At 39.8% G+C, this 16,971-nt stretch overlaps 1 long non-coding RNA gene across 1 annotated transcript; it reads left to right on the plus strand.

Annotated features, from left to right (window-relative positions):
• Positions 1-210: 210 nt before the first annotated feature.
• On the plus strand, positions 211-13,980 carry LOC115610105. The gene is made up of 3 exons (XR_003992121.1): positions 211-221; positions 3,336-3,343; positions 13,904-13,980. It is a non-coding gene; the product is annotated as an uncharacterized LOC115610105 (long non-coding RNA).
• The last annotated feature ends 2,991 nt before the right edge of the window (positions 13,981-16,971 follow it).

The following is a 16,971-nucleotide window of genomic DNA, read 5'->3' on the forward strand; positions in this document are numbered from 1 at the left end:
TCTGGCCTCTGTGGCCCTGCTTGAGCAGGGATGTTGGATCAGGGGACTTCCAGAGGTCCCTTCCAACCCCAACCATTCTGTGATTCTGTGACTGTTTCTGCAGCTCTAGGGTATATAAATTCCATTACTCTAAAATAATTTTAGGTGATCAGCATAGTAGTGATTTAATATGGGATGTTCGTTCCTCCACAAGCTGTTCTTGAAAATTTGATCTAAAAGAAGTCTAAAGAGAGCTGTAGTACCCAGGTTAATTGTGTCTGAGGCTTTTAAAAAGGAGATAATCCATTTATCTCCTTTTAAACAACTGGCTACCAGAAGATGCTCAAGTATCTGCTATTTCACTTATTTCTAGCAGATCTGTTAATATCCTAAACTAAACAGCAAACTTCAAATAGCATCTAGTCCCATCATGGCTTTGTAGTTTTTACTACCTTACCAAAAAGACTGCTGAACACATTGGCAAATCACCAGTTGCAATATATTCACTGTGATACTGAATATTCCAGTCCCTTAAAATCCTACTGCTGAACTGTCAGCCAGCAGGGAAATTTTAGGCTACATTGCACACATCTCAGCATTAAAACCAGACAGTTCAAAAATCTAAGGCAACAATCAAAACCATCCACTCTAAGTCTTTCTTTGTGGCCTTTCTATGGAAATTTGCAAGGCTTTATGGGTGCAATTTGCTTGGTGAAGAGTCTGACGGGCTTAGCAGTAATATATTTGGAAAAGTCATTTTCTATCATGGCAGATAATGAATAGTTTAGGATTTCTCAAATATCAGTAGCAGTTGCCGGATGAAGATGTTATCTTCTATTTGTAGGATTTTCAGGATGCTGACAGTTAAATCGTTCCTCCTACAGCTATGATGAAAAAGAGAACATCAGCTCAGACCCAAGACAATCTCTCATCTTCCTCCTGATTAAACAGAAATATAAACAAACTCTATAAAGAACCAAGCCCCACTCTTGGGTAAAGCCACTGAGAAGTCTAATTACTTGAGAACACTTAATTATCCAGAATGGAACAGGAGATACAAATGGAACAATGAAGAGCTCAATTTTTCATGTGGGCATTTTGAAGATCAATACGATTTTCACATGTATAAAAAAAGAAGCAGCATTTTCTTTTTTCACAGCAATGAGAGTATGTAGTACTCAAGAAGACTAAGGCAGTAGAGGAGGAGTCCAGAAATTAGCCTGATTTATTGCCACAAAATCATTATGCAACTCTAAGGACTTGTCTGGTTTTGGCTGGTGTCGTGGTTTGAGCCCAGCCGGTAACTCAGAACCACACAGCCGCTCGCTCACTCCCCTCCTTCTTCCTCCCCCCGCTCCCGGAGGGATGGGGAGGAGAATCAAAAGAATGTAAATCCCACAGGTTGAGATAAGAACAGTCCAGTAATTAAGGTATAACACAAAACCACTACTGCTACCACTAATATTAATAATGATAAGGGAAATAACAAGGGGAGAGGATACAATTGTTCACCACCCGCCGACCGATACCCAGCCCAACCCAAGCAGTGATCTCGCCTTCCGAGTAACTCCCCCCCGTTTATATACTGGGCATGACGTGCTGCGGTATGGAATACCCCTTTGGCTAGTTTGGGTCAGGTGTCCTGTCTCTGCTTCCTCCCAGCTTCCCCCTTCCCTGGCAAAGCATGAGACTGAGAAAGTCCTTGGTCAGAGTAAACATTACTGAGCAACAACTAAAACCATCGGTGTTATCAGTGTTGTCCCAGGCTGAAAGTCAAAAACACAGCACTGCACCAGCTACTAAGAAGGAGAAAAACTGACTGCTACAGCTGAACCCAGGACAGCTGGGATAGAGTTAATTTTCTTCATAGTAGCTGGTCTGTAGCAATGTTTTGGATTCGTGACCAAAACAGTGTTGATAACACAGGGATTTTTTTGTAATGCTGAGCAGTGCTTACAGTCAAGGACTTCCTGCTGGCTGCGTCTTCTACACCACAACCTTAATGTCAAACCAGCATGCCATAGGCAACATCAAGCCGGGCAAAGCTGCTAGACAGAGTACCTGACACTAAGCATGTATGTACATAACCACACCACCATGCAGCACGAGCTTCAGCAGGGCTTGCTTGAGCACTGCTTGGAGGTGACATGCCAGTAGTACTTTCTGTTCCATCCAGGCTATTCTAAACCTAGCTGATCCGGCAGGGCCACTTTTTTAGAGAAGACTTTTGAGTAAAGTTTAGATTGATGCTAATCAGTTCCACTCAAAAGTACAAAAGAAATAATACCTCTTTATAAAATGAAAAGATCCAAGGGAGAAAGTACTGAGTTTTTCCTTCTCACATTGTAGACAGAAAGAGCAAATCTTGAAATGGAGAGGGGAAAAAAAAAAAAGTTCTTTTAGTAGTTAAATTCATTATCCCTTTTTCCAGCTATTTTTGACATTTTTTTCTTTTTGAGCAGTTAACATTTGAAATACTCAGTTACTCTCTTTCATCTTGCACCATACATAGCTTTCGCATAGCTTTCACCAGTCTATCAAAAGCTATGGTGCTATGCTATGGGATAAAAGAGCATTGTTCCCACATTCTATTACTGGTTGGCAGGTGGGAAAAATACCTAGTAAGAAGCTCATATAAATTGGAGAGAATACTTAAAAGGCACTAGAAGCCTGAGTTAAGCTCTAACTGTTTTTTCAGAAGCTGTGATCTGTAGGCTTTGTCTTCAGCCAACATCCACTCAAAGTGAAAGAGGCCTAAAAAAAGCCCCTCTGCAATAAATAGATACTTCATGGAGATATTCTATCCAGCAAGTCTCCCCCTTTGTGCTTTGAACAAAAGCTGCAGGAAAACCTTGAAAAACCCTCCATGAAAGATAGAAGGAAACGGGAGATTTCTTTTTTTCCCCTCCTTTCTCAGTAAGCAGAGTTTTTCTAGTTTGCCTCACAGACGATCTATTTTAACAGCAATATCAGGGCAATTTGGTGTCTGCTCCAAGTTCTGAAGTACGTGTTCTGAAGTGTTACTTTGCAATCCATTTCATGTTAGTCTCATAAGTAACCTTGTCAAAGAGGCATAAATACTTTGCTTGATCTCAGCACAATGACAACGATCTTCTGGGCAAAGATACGATGCTGAAAAAATAAATAAATATATATATTTATATTTGTTATATATACAAATTACAATATTTATAGTAGAGATAATTGTAAAGCTGGATGCACTCATGTTGGAGGGGTCTCTGTTTTCTGTCCCAGATGATGGAAAAAGCCTGGCATTTGAAATTTCAGGGTGAACGGCAGCATTTTAAAATGAATCCAAGTCAGATGAGGTACTGTATGACTGGGGAATAGTAAAGGGCAAGAAGTGATCTTCTCGGCTACAGATCTGTTATTTTGCTCTCAAGACAAGGTAAAGCTTCAGAACACTGGGAGATAAATGGCAGATAAGATAATGCATTATGACTCTACCAGAGAAGGAATATTCTGACATGAGGTACTTACTTTCTTCACTATGACATTTACTTTCATACAGGGAACTACAAAAAATAATCTCTCTGGACATCTACAAATGTTTCCTATCATGCCAAATGGAAAACTATTGTAAAACCTGGCAAGTATGGGTGTCAGAAGAACTATGAGGTAAATGAGCAACTGGCTGAAGGGAAAGCCCAGAATGAGTTACACTGAAAAAGGAGTTTTGAGACTGTAAAGCTCGAGAATACAGTTTGGGACTTACACTTTCATTTAATGATACTGCAATTAATATGCACTCATGAAATCTGCTGGCATTGTGAAACTGGGGAGCAGTCATTCCAAAGGAGTCTTGGAGACAGAATAGCTGATCTGGAGGACTGGAGCCATAGAAACGGGCTGGACCTCTCTGTTACAAAATACAAGTTCACACGCTTCGGAAGAAATAATAAGCTGAGAGCTCACTAACTGGCAGCAGCAGAAGTAAAACTATATATGGACTTCAACTGATCACAGGATATTAACTGATGAAGGTGAATACGGCCATGACTGTAACAAAGAGAAATACAACCCATAACCAGGATCAATATGCAGCAGCTATAGGGAAATAAAAAGTGTAAGAAAGATAAAAATGACAGGAAAAAAAGAGAAACTGAACATAGAAAACTCCTTGAACCTTCTCTTTACAGAAGAAATTCAGGACATCAAATGAAATTATCAACAAAAAGTGCAAGAATATATATTTTCATAGTCTGCATAATTAATACTGTGGATTTTACTGCATGAATTAATTCTATGTGATGTCTTATATGTTAGAAATATAAAAGGACTATAAGATAGTGGAATTGGATGCAATATTCCAAGGCAAACTCTTTTTCCTATGGTCTTGAAGTCCTAAACTTTCCACAGAGGGCCCTTCAACACATGTACTAAATAACATTTCTTTTTTCATGTATTTGGGTAAGAGAGCCCAGTCTCCTTATCCCACTCCTCTTTACAACACAGCTTTGTGTTGTAATAATGGCATTTTTCCAAATCAGTCCTCTAAATCATTTTCTACTACACTCACAGTACCTATTTTAACCTACCAACACACCCTCTACGCGGACATATACCCCTGCTGTAGGCTTTTATATTTTGCTCTGAATAAATATACCCATGATAATGCTTGCATGAAGTATTTTAATAGATGAGGTTGCAAATTTCCTTTCAAATTGCAGAGCTTGCAAGTACACCCACATGCTTAAGCTGATAAATGAAATGCTTACAATTCATGATTATTATTAACATTTTTAATAAGCCAAAATGCAGAGGAGGACCAAGCAGTTCTGCAGAAGTTCAAGCTATAGAACCACTGCTGCCTCCAAGGAATGCTATGGATTTGGGGTTTTGTTCTTATCAAGGTTACAACAAACATGGTAAGAGGTCTTCATAGGTAATAACTCCCTTGCTCCTCCTGATCCAAGACTGAAAAGTAAAGAATCATCAAACTACAAGTAACATAGATCTTCTACCATAAAATCCACACAGCTTCCTAAATTGGCTAACTTTACATACTTCATAAACCTCACCCACTCCACAAATAGGCCGGAGTCAAAAAGTTTTGGATGTGGAAATGATACTGAACCCATCATCAATGTCTTAGCATTAAACCCTATTGTTAAAGTACATCATTACAGTGAAAATGAATTATGTTGATGAAAAAAAATCTGTGTATTATGTCACAGCAGAAACTATCGGGTTTTGCTACGTAAGTTTAATTAGTGTCTATAGTAAACATATATTTAGGTCCTTTGTGCAATATATGAGGATGCTGATGGAGCAGCAGAACAGAGAACTGGAAACAGTCCCAGCTAATATTTAGTTGGGAGTTACAGGCACATAGTTATATGCTGTGTATATACAGAGTATCATATCCTATCCTGATCATTAACATTAAAAGTCAAATTCTGCCTGGTCTTTCAAATTCTGCACCTGGTTGTAGTGCAGGCTGAGGGGGAGAAAGGGCTGAATGTCTTCATTTTTGCTGCAGCCTTATGGCTGCTTATGTATGTGGAGTAAGTGGAGCACAAAACAGTGCAACCAAGGGAGGCAGGGAGAGAAGGAGGGAGAGAAAAGTTTCCTGAACCTGCCTGCTGTTCAACACAACACAGAATTAACTTGGTGGGAAACTCCACTGCTGAATTCCAGAACTCACAATTCCAAATGGTCAGATAACGTGCTCAGTTCAAAGAGTTGATCGAACGTCCACTTCGATCACAAGCACACACAAAACAATTCTTAGTACAAATCTTAGCGATAACATTAAGGATAAAGTAAAGGAAGAAGGGATGAAGCACACACCAATTCTTGGATCTCTGTAACAGCAGGGATTTGATAAAATAAAACTCCCAAATGATCTTAAAGGCAACCACAGTCATGCTGGAGAAGAATCTTACTTGACCCTTAAGACTCAAACAAACCCAGTAGTTCTTTTACAGATGTCTGTAGCATTTTTGCCTCCCTATCCTAATGCAAAGCTTTTCTGTGGGTGCATATTCTTTCAGGAGTGCAGTTTGCTTCTATTTCAGCTTAGAGAAGCATGTGCATAGTGACAGCAGAAACTCATCTGCTGCAGGCTACAAATCTCTATGCTAAAGAAAGGTACATATTTGCTTCTCTTTGGAGAGAGGTTTCACTTTTCTTTTGTTGAAATTAAGGTTATAAGTCTTACTGAGGAAAATGGAGTTTTAATACAACATGGCAATTGGAAGTTTTGTTGTTTGCTCTGTTTTTACTGTTTTGGTTAGTGTAGACCAGACAACAATACATGAACAGGTATTTCTGCAGTGTCTTCTATCCCCTTGTCTATCCACCCTCCATTTCCAACTTGTCTGTTGAGGAAACGTTCCCACCTGCATGCCTGGTACCATACCCCAGATACTGGCAAGGTACTGTATTGTGCCGGAATGTCAGATGAATCAGGACCACAGCAAACAGGTGGGAGACAAGGAGTCAAAGGCAAGAAGAACATTAACAACTCTTCTCAAAAGCAGCTGTATATCATGGCTTCCTCCTATTACATGGCCAAATTAGACTTCAGCAACAAGCAGTCCCCAGCCTCCTCCTTTTCCAAACTCACACATACCAACACCCATATTTATGTGTCATCATGAATTCAGCCATGATATTAATGAATGGATAGGCACAGATACAGTCCTTCCCTGTGAATGTGGTGCAGAACTGCACCAGGCTAATTGGAGAAAACAACAGTCCTCCTATTCCCTCCGTAAATTCCAGCTTGCAAGGAGCTACATAACTTGCTATTTTTAATTTCAAGATAATTAAAATACTCCCTACAGTCTTAGAGTTCCCCAGCGTCTCCCTTCAGTAAAATAAAATAACCTTTCTTCTTTCTCAGTTTTAAATGTCAATTGTTACACTACAGACATAGATCTAAAACAGCAAGTGGAATAACTAGGCCACTACTGAGGACACAATTGAGGTTACCATCCCCGGGGTTGACCTGTACTGTAAAAAGCCTCACTGACAGTGACATTGTCCCACATCTCCAAGACATACTATGTTTACTTATAAAGCAGCTACTGATGCATAAAGGAAACCATAAGGTTCACAGTGTGAAATGAGATACATTTTTTTTCAAACTGATCACTTCTGAAACCCTACAAATTGTATTCGACTCTGAAATATGCAGAGAATAAAAAGAAGGATTCTCTGCCTTTCCAAAGCTATTCTTAGGAACAAGAAGAAAACAACACCATCTGAAATTTCCATATTGTCAAATTAAATGCAGTTGAAATTCAGTGAAATATGATATTCCAGAAGATTTTTAAATTTAGGAAAGCAATTAATGTAATGGAATAAATAAATCATTATTTCCTACTGATGTTAAGTACAACTGCACAAATATTAAGAAAAATATCTGTATTTGTCTTCAAGAAGTTCAAGTATTCATGACAAAGTCTTAAAAGATCATTAGCAGAATGATAAACCAAGTATGTGCAGACTCTTCTAGTTTGTTTTAATCACTCACATTGCATATGTCTTATTCAAAACTTCACAGAAATACTGAAGAAAATGAAATTCAAGTCAGGGGAGGACCTCAATTTGAAACACCCCCATTTGCTCGGTAGGCTATTGATAACTTCTCTCCAGGAGTTTTTTCTTCAACTGACTTTATACTCACTTTATCTCAGTTGTGCAGACTGTGTTTCTCTAGTTTAGAGATACATCTAAGATTATATTCTTACAAGCAAAGATACACTGCTGCTTGCTGCTCTTAGCCTGCCACAGAGAACAACTAGAAAAAATATTTAGAATAAAAGTTGGCATGAATATGGGGTTTTTTTAATAAAATACAATTCTCCTATTTTCTTATGTATTGATAATTCATCTTGGGATCTTACCAGAAGTCAACCTTTGGTTAAAAGATCTGTGGTTAGTCTTGCCCTCCCTCATTTATTTCATGGTTTACTTTCAGTGAACTACTATGTTCATCTATACCTCTGAATTTTCCCTTATTCTCTCCCTTTTTCCCCAAAGTTAGTTGCTAGTAGAGCGGAAACTGTTTTACCCCTTGACATAGATTTATGAAGACATCCTCTGGTACATCTAACTTGTGTAAATCCTTCTTGATCTAATTTATCAATAGCTTGTTAGAACTGGGATAATGAATAAATGGAATCTATTTGAAAAGAGTTAATGTGTCTCCTCCTGAAGTGATAAACGAAAACCCTTCAGATTTCTTTAAAGCACTCCACAACTATGAAGAAGTTTGATCCACCTGATATATTCTGCTCAAGGAAGAATTAGGAATCAAAATACACAGTTCTCTGAAAACAGCAGATTTCAATAAAAGAAATTGAATATTAGAAAATTTACAAAGAAGAAACAAGGAAACAGCTAAGTCACAGCATAAATCCATGGTTTGCCCAACCTTGAATATGAATTATGATTCTGGTCCTCTCATTTCAAAGAGAACAGAGCTGAAGCAGAAAAGGTTGAGAATGACTAACTGACATAACCAGAAACACACGATGGCTTAAATATGAGGAAGATCTGGATATCCTATTACTCTTGTAGAAGATGAAACTTCTACTGTTCCTAAAAGAGTGCTGAGGTGGCCTACAAGTCATGACCAATGTGGGAATGGTTCGATAGGGACTGTTTACTGTCTCCTTCAACACAAGCCCTTAAGAAGCACGTTGGAGAAAAACAATCAAAAAGAGATAAAGGAAGTACCTTTTCATGCAGGATGCCATAGACCTTAGAAGCTCTCTGCTGAGGGACACTGAATGAGAGGAGCTTATAGGGTTCAAAGAGCTACTGGACAAGAGCAACCGAAGGCGGAAGACAGCTCTGTTAGTTTTGCAGCCTTCAGCACTTTTCAGGGTAGGGGCATTCCCTGTTGCTGTTTGTGAACTCCTATCTGGGAGCTGGTGAATGCAAGGACAGGAGAAAGCATGGCTGTTTGCCCTGCTCTTGTTTTCTCCCAGGGGTCAGTTGGGGAGCAGAACACTGGGCTGGCGGGATGCCAGCAGCACTAGCTGATACATTGGGTGCACTGTGCCAAGCTACACATTATGTGAAAGTGGGAGCAGAAAATGTTTTAATCTTTCAGCCTCTTCCAGCTCTTTGCTTTGTGTTCACCTTCATCGCTAAGGAATGGAACTAAAATTCCCCTCGCCATCCTTTTAAGTTTAATATCTTTATAAAACCCTTTATTGATGCTTCTTTGGTCCTTCCTTAGTAGTAACAGAGATTCAGCCTGTAAGAGGCTTTCTGTTGACTGCTAGGTGCCAAATAATGGCTAAATAAGTTTCCAAGTGTCACATATTCTCTGACACGACACGGTGTGGTGGTGTTATGTGGAACAATTCTTTGTCCAGTCAGTTCTCATATAGCAGTGCAGTGGCCTTTCACTTCACATCCAGCGTGGTACTCTTAACAATGAGCCTGTTCATAAACCTACAGGAGTTAGGTCAAGCTATACTGTGGTAATACACGGATTCATTAGGCAGCAAACTTCACAAGAAGCACTGGAAGGTTCCCATGGCACATGAGGAAGTCTGGTAACTCCAGAGTGAAATCATGCATGTAAAGAACAATTAATAGAACTACTGAGTCTATTAATATATTTCTGAAATAATGGGAGCAATTAAACCTGTTCATTAAGTCATCCAGAATCCAGGATTTTACAGCAGGGTGTTACTGATACAGGTTAATTGAACTGGGTAAATCTCATATTGCAGTTTTCATGTCATGAAATGTTATTAAACTGCAATTTAAAATAAGATCATTAGGAAAAAAAAGGACACAGCAGCAATAAAAGTTCCTAACAAAGAAATGATCATCTGTAGGAAAACAAAAAACTGACCACATCACCAAATCAGCCAAAAAAATAACAGCATTTACTTAGGGGCCTTATTTTGATGGCAACAGGATTAATATTAAAGTTGGGGTATAAAACAATGAATTTTTTATTAAATAAACTGAATTGCCTGCTCAGAAACTATTTTCTTTTAAGTATTTTCTGTAAAATAATGTCAAAGATGTTTTTCATATCTCAGAAGCATCATCTTGTCAAAGCCTAGGCCATTCCCACCAGGCTGTCCTAGACCATATCTGATGGTCTCCCGTGACACTGAACGAATACTGTATTACTGCCCAACGAGCTGTAGATGTTACTGCAGCAATGGCACATCCCTCACAAACCCCATCTACAGTCACTGTAGATGGGCAGAATACTTTTACTTTCCCATGCCCTGTCTTCATAACAGGTTAATGCAGGTTAGAGTTCACCATGACAAGCTTAAAGAAGCTGCTCTGGATCCACAGTACCTGCCAGCAGTTTCTTTGATGTATTTCTCGAGGCTGGAGTAAATCCAGACTCACATCTGACTGAAGTCCTTGTCTGCAATGGTGGAGTGACTTTATGATTCATCTCATGTAGTAGATCAAGTGTGATACACTTGAATAACTACCAAATGACTGTAATAGCACATAAAGGTAAGCATGTGTCTTTGGAGAATCAGGACCCATGAGAAATTTACCTTTCTAGATGACAAATTTGATAGCTATTGGGTGTTCATCTAGGATTTAGAGGCCTGTCATTTTAGACCCATTGGTTTTTAATCTCATATTCTCCCCATCCCAAATGGTTTCGAATATGGGAATTATTAATGACCCATTGTCCCCACTGTCCATAATTGCTGATTTTGTCTCACACTTCATTAATTAAGTTTACTTGGCAATAAAAATCTAACTGAATTTCTGATCTGCCTTGCAGCAAAAGCACCAGAACAGGCGTGAAAAACAACAATATGCAAAATGGAAAACTAAATTTCTCAGCCACAAACTGATCAAAAAGCCATTGATTCCAAACAGAGGTAACGTGGGTTCTGAGATCACACACCTGAGCACGACACGATTGGATTCACTGCAGTATCCCTCTTTTCCAGTATATCACAACAGATACTGTTTTAGTCAGCCCCTACATGCTGTGTAAGTGTATTTTTAAACATAGCTGCCTGCTCAGTGAAAGAAGGATTTGGCCTTAAGTGTCTGCTGTTTGTTTAGGGTTTTTTTCTGTTTTGTTTTTAAAGCAGGTCATAGAGCTTTCGATAGTGCACGAGCTACGTAAGGACTACGCTGCTGTCAATATTAGTGTGTAGTGCCAGTACAGAGCTTAGCAGAGGCTAACATGGCTTGCTAAAACTTGCTTTGTGTGTACACACACACGCAGACATTATCACTTTACAGCTCCGAGCCAAACATCCAAACTCTACTAGAGACCACTGACAACCTTCTCTTCACCACCAACTCTGAAGGCATAAACAGCAAAGTAGTATATTTACCTGGGTTGGTATCAGGAACACTACTACAAGGGTTTACTGATGCAGAATGAGGAATGAACCAGGCTCTCCTGAACCTCATGGCAGCACCAGGTCCTCTCATATTGTGTTCCTGAGATCCAGGTCTCAGGCAGTCAAATATGAAGCAGATTCAGTCATGAACCACTGAAAGACCATTCAAAGTCTTCACATAAGGTACACATTCCAACACCCCTGAAAACTGAGTTTTCTCCCAGATACTCAGCATCACCTTCACCTTTCTGAATCGCACTCATTACCAGCCTAACTGCAGTGACAGTCATAGGGCTGGCAAACTCCTGTTGCTACGAGTGGTCTGTTCTGACACCAGAGACTATTAGCTCTTTGTTTCAGCTCATGCATGATAGAACCAACTTAGTAGTGTAGACACAGCCTTCATGATGCCATCAGCTTTCTCAGAGGGAAGACAGACAGGCGACTGTGGTGACACACTTTTTCCTTTCCCTCCTGAGTAGGACCAGCCTGATTACAGTAAAGGACACAAAAATAGCAAGTAATGCTTTTTGGCTATAGAGAACCAGGATCTCTTTGACAAGTGGCTAAAGAGACAAAATGTAACTTTGGACTATCTACCATCTCCTGAAACATACATTCAGCAATCCTCTCTCCCTCTATGGCAACATCCTCCAATGTTTTCATGATTTCCCTTAGCAATAAGAATCGCAATTACTGTGCTTTCCAACTTCTTGAAAATCCCACATTGTCATCCAACTAAATTCCTTAGCATTCCCCAAAGCATCCTTTAACCAGCACTGTTTGTTAGTAAGATGAGAAATGCCATGAGAAAGAAACAGTTTGCTCCTGCTGGCATAAGAAGGTGAGAATGAGAAAGAAGGGGCAAAACTAATCCTTCTAAATTTATGAACATGATAATGGACTAGTTTCAAAGGAAAGCCTAAAACACTCCTCAAAGGATGGGAATAAATGCCTTCCAAAGTTAATATAACATGTAACTCAATTGTTAATTACTTCCAGTGTGAAACATGTTCAACAGCCTCATTTGTAAAGGTATACGCTTTATTTACTCCCTTGAGAACTACATAGTTGTACATTTTTTAATGTACATATATTTGGTATAAAAGGTCTCTGTTTTCTTCTGTTCAACCAGGAGAAGGATGATGAAAACAACAACAAATATAGTATGAATAAACAGTATGTGTCTTACTTGAGTCATGTGGGAAAAACCCATATTCTAAGAGCTCCACAGATTCTAAGAGCATCCACAAAGCTTACTAAATAGTATGTCTGAGAACTACAGTCTTTTGGACCTATTCCTGAAGCTCTGGCTTTCCGTGTGATGAACCAAGATATATTCCAGTCCTAATACAGAACATCTGTGGAAATAAGTAGCTTTAATAAAAGGAAATGCCACAGTGTATGTACGTGAAACGGACAGGGTGTGCATGACGGCTTTTAGAGGTTTTTTGCATCAAAACTTTGGTCAGCTACTGTTTCAGCTGAACACACTTATCCATCCTTACGTAAAAGACTACTGCAATACATAACTCGATCAGGGAATGCCTAGTGGGGTTTCCAATGGATATGCACTCCATAAAAACACACCAGCGGGTTCATCTCAGGCAAACAAAACCCAGGACCATGCTTGCAACTGTCATCAAGAATTGCTTTCATGACATTGACTTCAGCGTCTAAAACTGTACATTCAACTCTCAGTAACCATGATTCTGGTGCTTGTGAATTCTCCAGCTTCAGCTTCTCAAGGATATTAAAACCCAGCTGAATTTAAGGAAAAACTCTATGGCACAGATGAGCTGTTTCCTTTCCCCATTATCCCTCAGTGCTCTGGAAAAATAATCTCCAATTAGCAGCTGCTGAACAGTTCCAATTTCTGTGAGGACTCATTAAGCTCTTGCAACTGTGCACTCCCGTTTTTCTACAACTAGACTCCTGCAGAATTGCTTATAAAGGGCTTTATCTGCAATTCAGATGCATGTAGAAGACATCAGACATTCCTATGCTCTCTAATATTAGCTTCAAAACTCCAGTTTTCATTCATCTTAACAGATGGCTCTTTTTCCCTCTAAGTTCAAGGTTCTTAGGATGGGAGGATGGTGCACACCAAGCTCACTGCCCTTCATGTCAGGAGAGGGAAAATGAGGGAAGCATAACCCCCTTTTTTAAAAAGGGAAAAGAGGAAGACCCAGGGAATTACAGGCCGGTCAGTCTTACCTCAGTGCACGGCAAGATCATGGAGTGGATCCTCCTGGAAACTCTGCTAAGGCACACGGCCCATAAGGGGTGATTTGTGACAGCCAAGAGAGCTTCACTGAGGGCAAATCATGCCTGTCAAATCTGGTGACTTTCTATGATGGTGCCATAATCTTGGTGGATAAGGGAAGAGTGACTGACATCATCTACCTGGACCTGTGCAAGGCATTTGACACTGTCCCACATGAAATCCTTGTCTCTAAACTGGAGAGGCATGGATTTGACAGGTGGACCAACTGATGGATAAGGAATTGGCTGGATGGTCACATTCAAAGAGCCTGGAGAAGAAAAGGCTCCAGAGAGATGTTAGAGCAGCCTTCCAATACCCTCAGGAAATCTAGAGAGGGGCTTTTACAACGATCTGTAGTGACAGGACAAGGGCAAATGGCTTTAACCTGACAGAGGAGAGACTGAGATTAGACATTAGGAAGAAGTTCTTCCCTGTGAGGGGGCTGAGGCGCTGGCACAGGGTGCCCAAAGAAGCTGTGGCTGCCCCATCCCTGGCAGTGTTCAAGGCCAGCTTGGACAGAGCCTTGGGTGACATGGTCTAGTGTGAGGTGTCCCTGCCCGTGGCAGGGGGTTGGCACTGGATGAGCTTTAAGGTCCCTTCCAACCCAAACCATTCCACAAGTCTAGGATTCTTTTGCTTAGCATCAGCAGCAAAGCTATTTCTCTTTTTATACTTAGGGAAGTAAACAACCATAAAGGCTAAGACATTACTGTATGGTGACAAGATAAATGCTGACATATTAATGGAAATTACTGCAGATGTTTTTATCTGTGCTTCGAAAGGGTTGCTGTTAATGACAGCAAAATTAAATCTTCATTTGACCAAAGTGAAGAACATGTACTTGGGCACAGCGATCAAGCCGCTAGCCTGAAAGAGGTTTCAGATCATTATAAGGACCTAACCTGGGACTGAGCATACAATTAATCAGGTTTATTCTGAATAACTTTTATGTTGTCAAGCTTCTAAATGAAATACAAAAATTAAATAAACCATAAGATAAAACAGGGGGTTTGCCTCTAAGAAACCAAAGCCTTCCTGTCTGACCACAGGAGTTTGTATCTCCTCTGTAAGCTTATTCTATTCAAGTAGCAAGCTACAGACTTTCAGCAGAGTAAGCTGCTAAGTGGAAGATGAAGGCCTGATCACTGCTGTTATTGCCATGAGCAGTAGGTAGAAATCACAAAAGTATGATTTAAAACAAGAGTTTACCTAAGTTTTGCACCAGGTCATGTTCCTTTATGCTCACACATACAGATTTATTTTGGTAAAAGGGAATTTTGTTCCCTGCCACAGGACTGGCCCCAGCAAATAAAATAGAAGTGAATCTATGTGCTTTTTTCCTGGCTTCTGTTCTTAAACCTGCTTCAGAAGTTTCTATAAATGGCAGTTGTATTACCACAGCACAGAGCTCGGAGGTTACCAACATTCAGTAGTACACTATGCCCACAGACAATTACACTGAATCAATAAATCCTAGTTAACTTCTTACTAATGCAGTAAGGGAAATCAGGCTACTTCCAATCATTTCAAGGCATCACAGGTATCATGGAGATGCTGATCACCACACTGGTGAAAAGATAAGAAGGGAGATGCCTTCTGCTATTTCTTGGGGAACTCACACATACCCATGCTATTCTGCTCCTTCCCCCTCAACAAATGGGGCAAGAGAGCTCCCAGCTGTGGGACCTAATGTAAGTGCATCCTCTTTCACATCTCTATCATCGCTCTCTTTTTCCAAACACACACTTTCCTTCTCCAGGAGACCATGAAACAGCAATGAATGTAGCATGTGATGAACAGACTGGTAAGAACTGCGGTTATGAGACTGATCTAAGCTGCTTGTAATATTCTCTTTGTTTCTATCCTTCAGCTTTGTTCCTCTAGGATGTTTTTCCTCTCTGTTTACTGACTTCTTCCATGATCAAGCACTCCAAGTCCAATATTTTTTCTATTTATTTCTATGTTACACTCGATGCATTTCAGACAGGAACAAATGAGGGACATGAGAAGGTTTGTTTAGTAACAAGAGTAACACAGAGTTCCTCTAATGCAACTTTTTTTCTACGCTCATCAGTTTGATTTTGAATAGCGAGGACAGTGAACAGTAAATTCAGCACAGGCTTGAACCCGCTCACAAGGCTCTACTCATCTCTGGGGCAGGTAGGAAGTGTTGATGGTCTAAACTGCTGCTAAAGAGTGGGAAGGCTCCTCCAGCCTTCCTGTTGCTTAGCAATATCATAGGTAAGCTCTTATATTTTACAGTCACAGGGGATTCCCTTGATGGAGTTTGCTCTCCATCTGAAATACATTTCAGTTAGATTCTTAGCTTCAGATTAGAGGGAAAAGAGCAACGGGAAGACATTCCTGGGCCATGGAAAACATTTTCATCGCTGTTTTTGAATACAGGTAGGAAAATATAACTAAATAAGGCCTTAGGAAACAAGAGGAAGTCCAACCATTTTCAGTATCACTGTTGAAAAAAATCCCTTCCCACCTTAAAATTCTTCTTCAAAAGAAGTGATTGTAAAGGATTAAGTTCAGAGCACTCAGATGGGCCAGGTCTGCAGCTTTTCACCTGACCAGTTCAGTGTCATTATGTTCTCTGTTGGGTAATCTGCCTGTTGTTTCATCCTCTGTGAAGGAACATTGCTGCAGTGTTGTGGTCTGCTCAGTAGCTAGCATTGCAAGGTCAGAGAGGGGGATATGCCAAAAAATACCTACTTTGATTCTACAACAGCTTTACCAGGATGTTCTTTAAAGGCAAAAGAAGAAATATCCCATCAGGATGACCATGCTTTCAAGAACAGAAAGAAGTCAAAACACTATTTCAGATGGCCTGCATTTCTGCTACTTTTTGTCTACTAATGGAAAATCTTGGATTACATGAAAAGCAGATTGTGAATTTCATAGTAACATGACCAATTTCTCATGTACTTTACCAGCTTTCCATTAAAGACCAACCCAAGATAGGTAATGAAATATGAAATATGTCTATTATCAAATGCTAAGTAATAATTCTAATACCTAACGAACATCTCGCTACTTAAGTACATAAAGATCATATAGCAGTTAAGTTCTGCTTGCAAGAGAGAAAGAAAAACAAGCCACAAGTGATGAAACAGTAAGTTTCTCCCTACCATTGTGTTTTATTCTTGATTTTGTCTAAAGACAGCCAAAACTGTAAGAACGGGAACTGCAAGACACTTGACTTCACATAGCTGACACTTGTCAATTGATGGGGAGGTGTCAGCAGGACAGGAGAGACTACAGAGAGAGATATGAAGTGAAGGAAAACTAAATAAAGATATCCATGCTCTCATTTAACGAAAGCAAAACCACTTCCAATAACAGAATTTTTCTTCTGGAAAGTATTTCTTTAGACAAAAAAGA

The sequence above is a fragment of the Strigops habroptila genome, chromosome 1, assembly GCF_004027225.2.
Source record: "Strigops habroptila isolate Jane chromosome 1, bStrHab1.2.pri, whole genome shotgun sequence".
NCBI lineage: Eukaryota > Metazoa > Chordata > Aves > Psittaciformes > Psittacidae > Strigops > Strigops habroptila.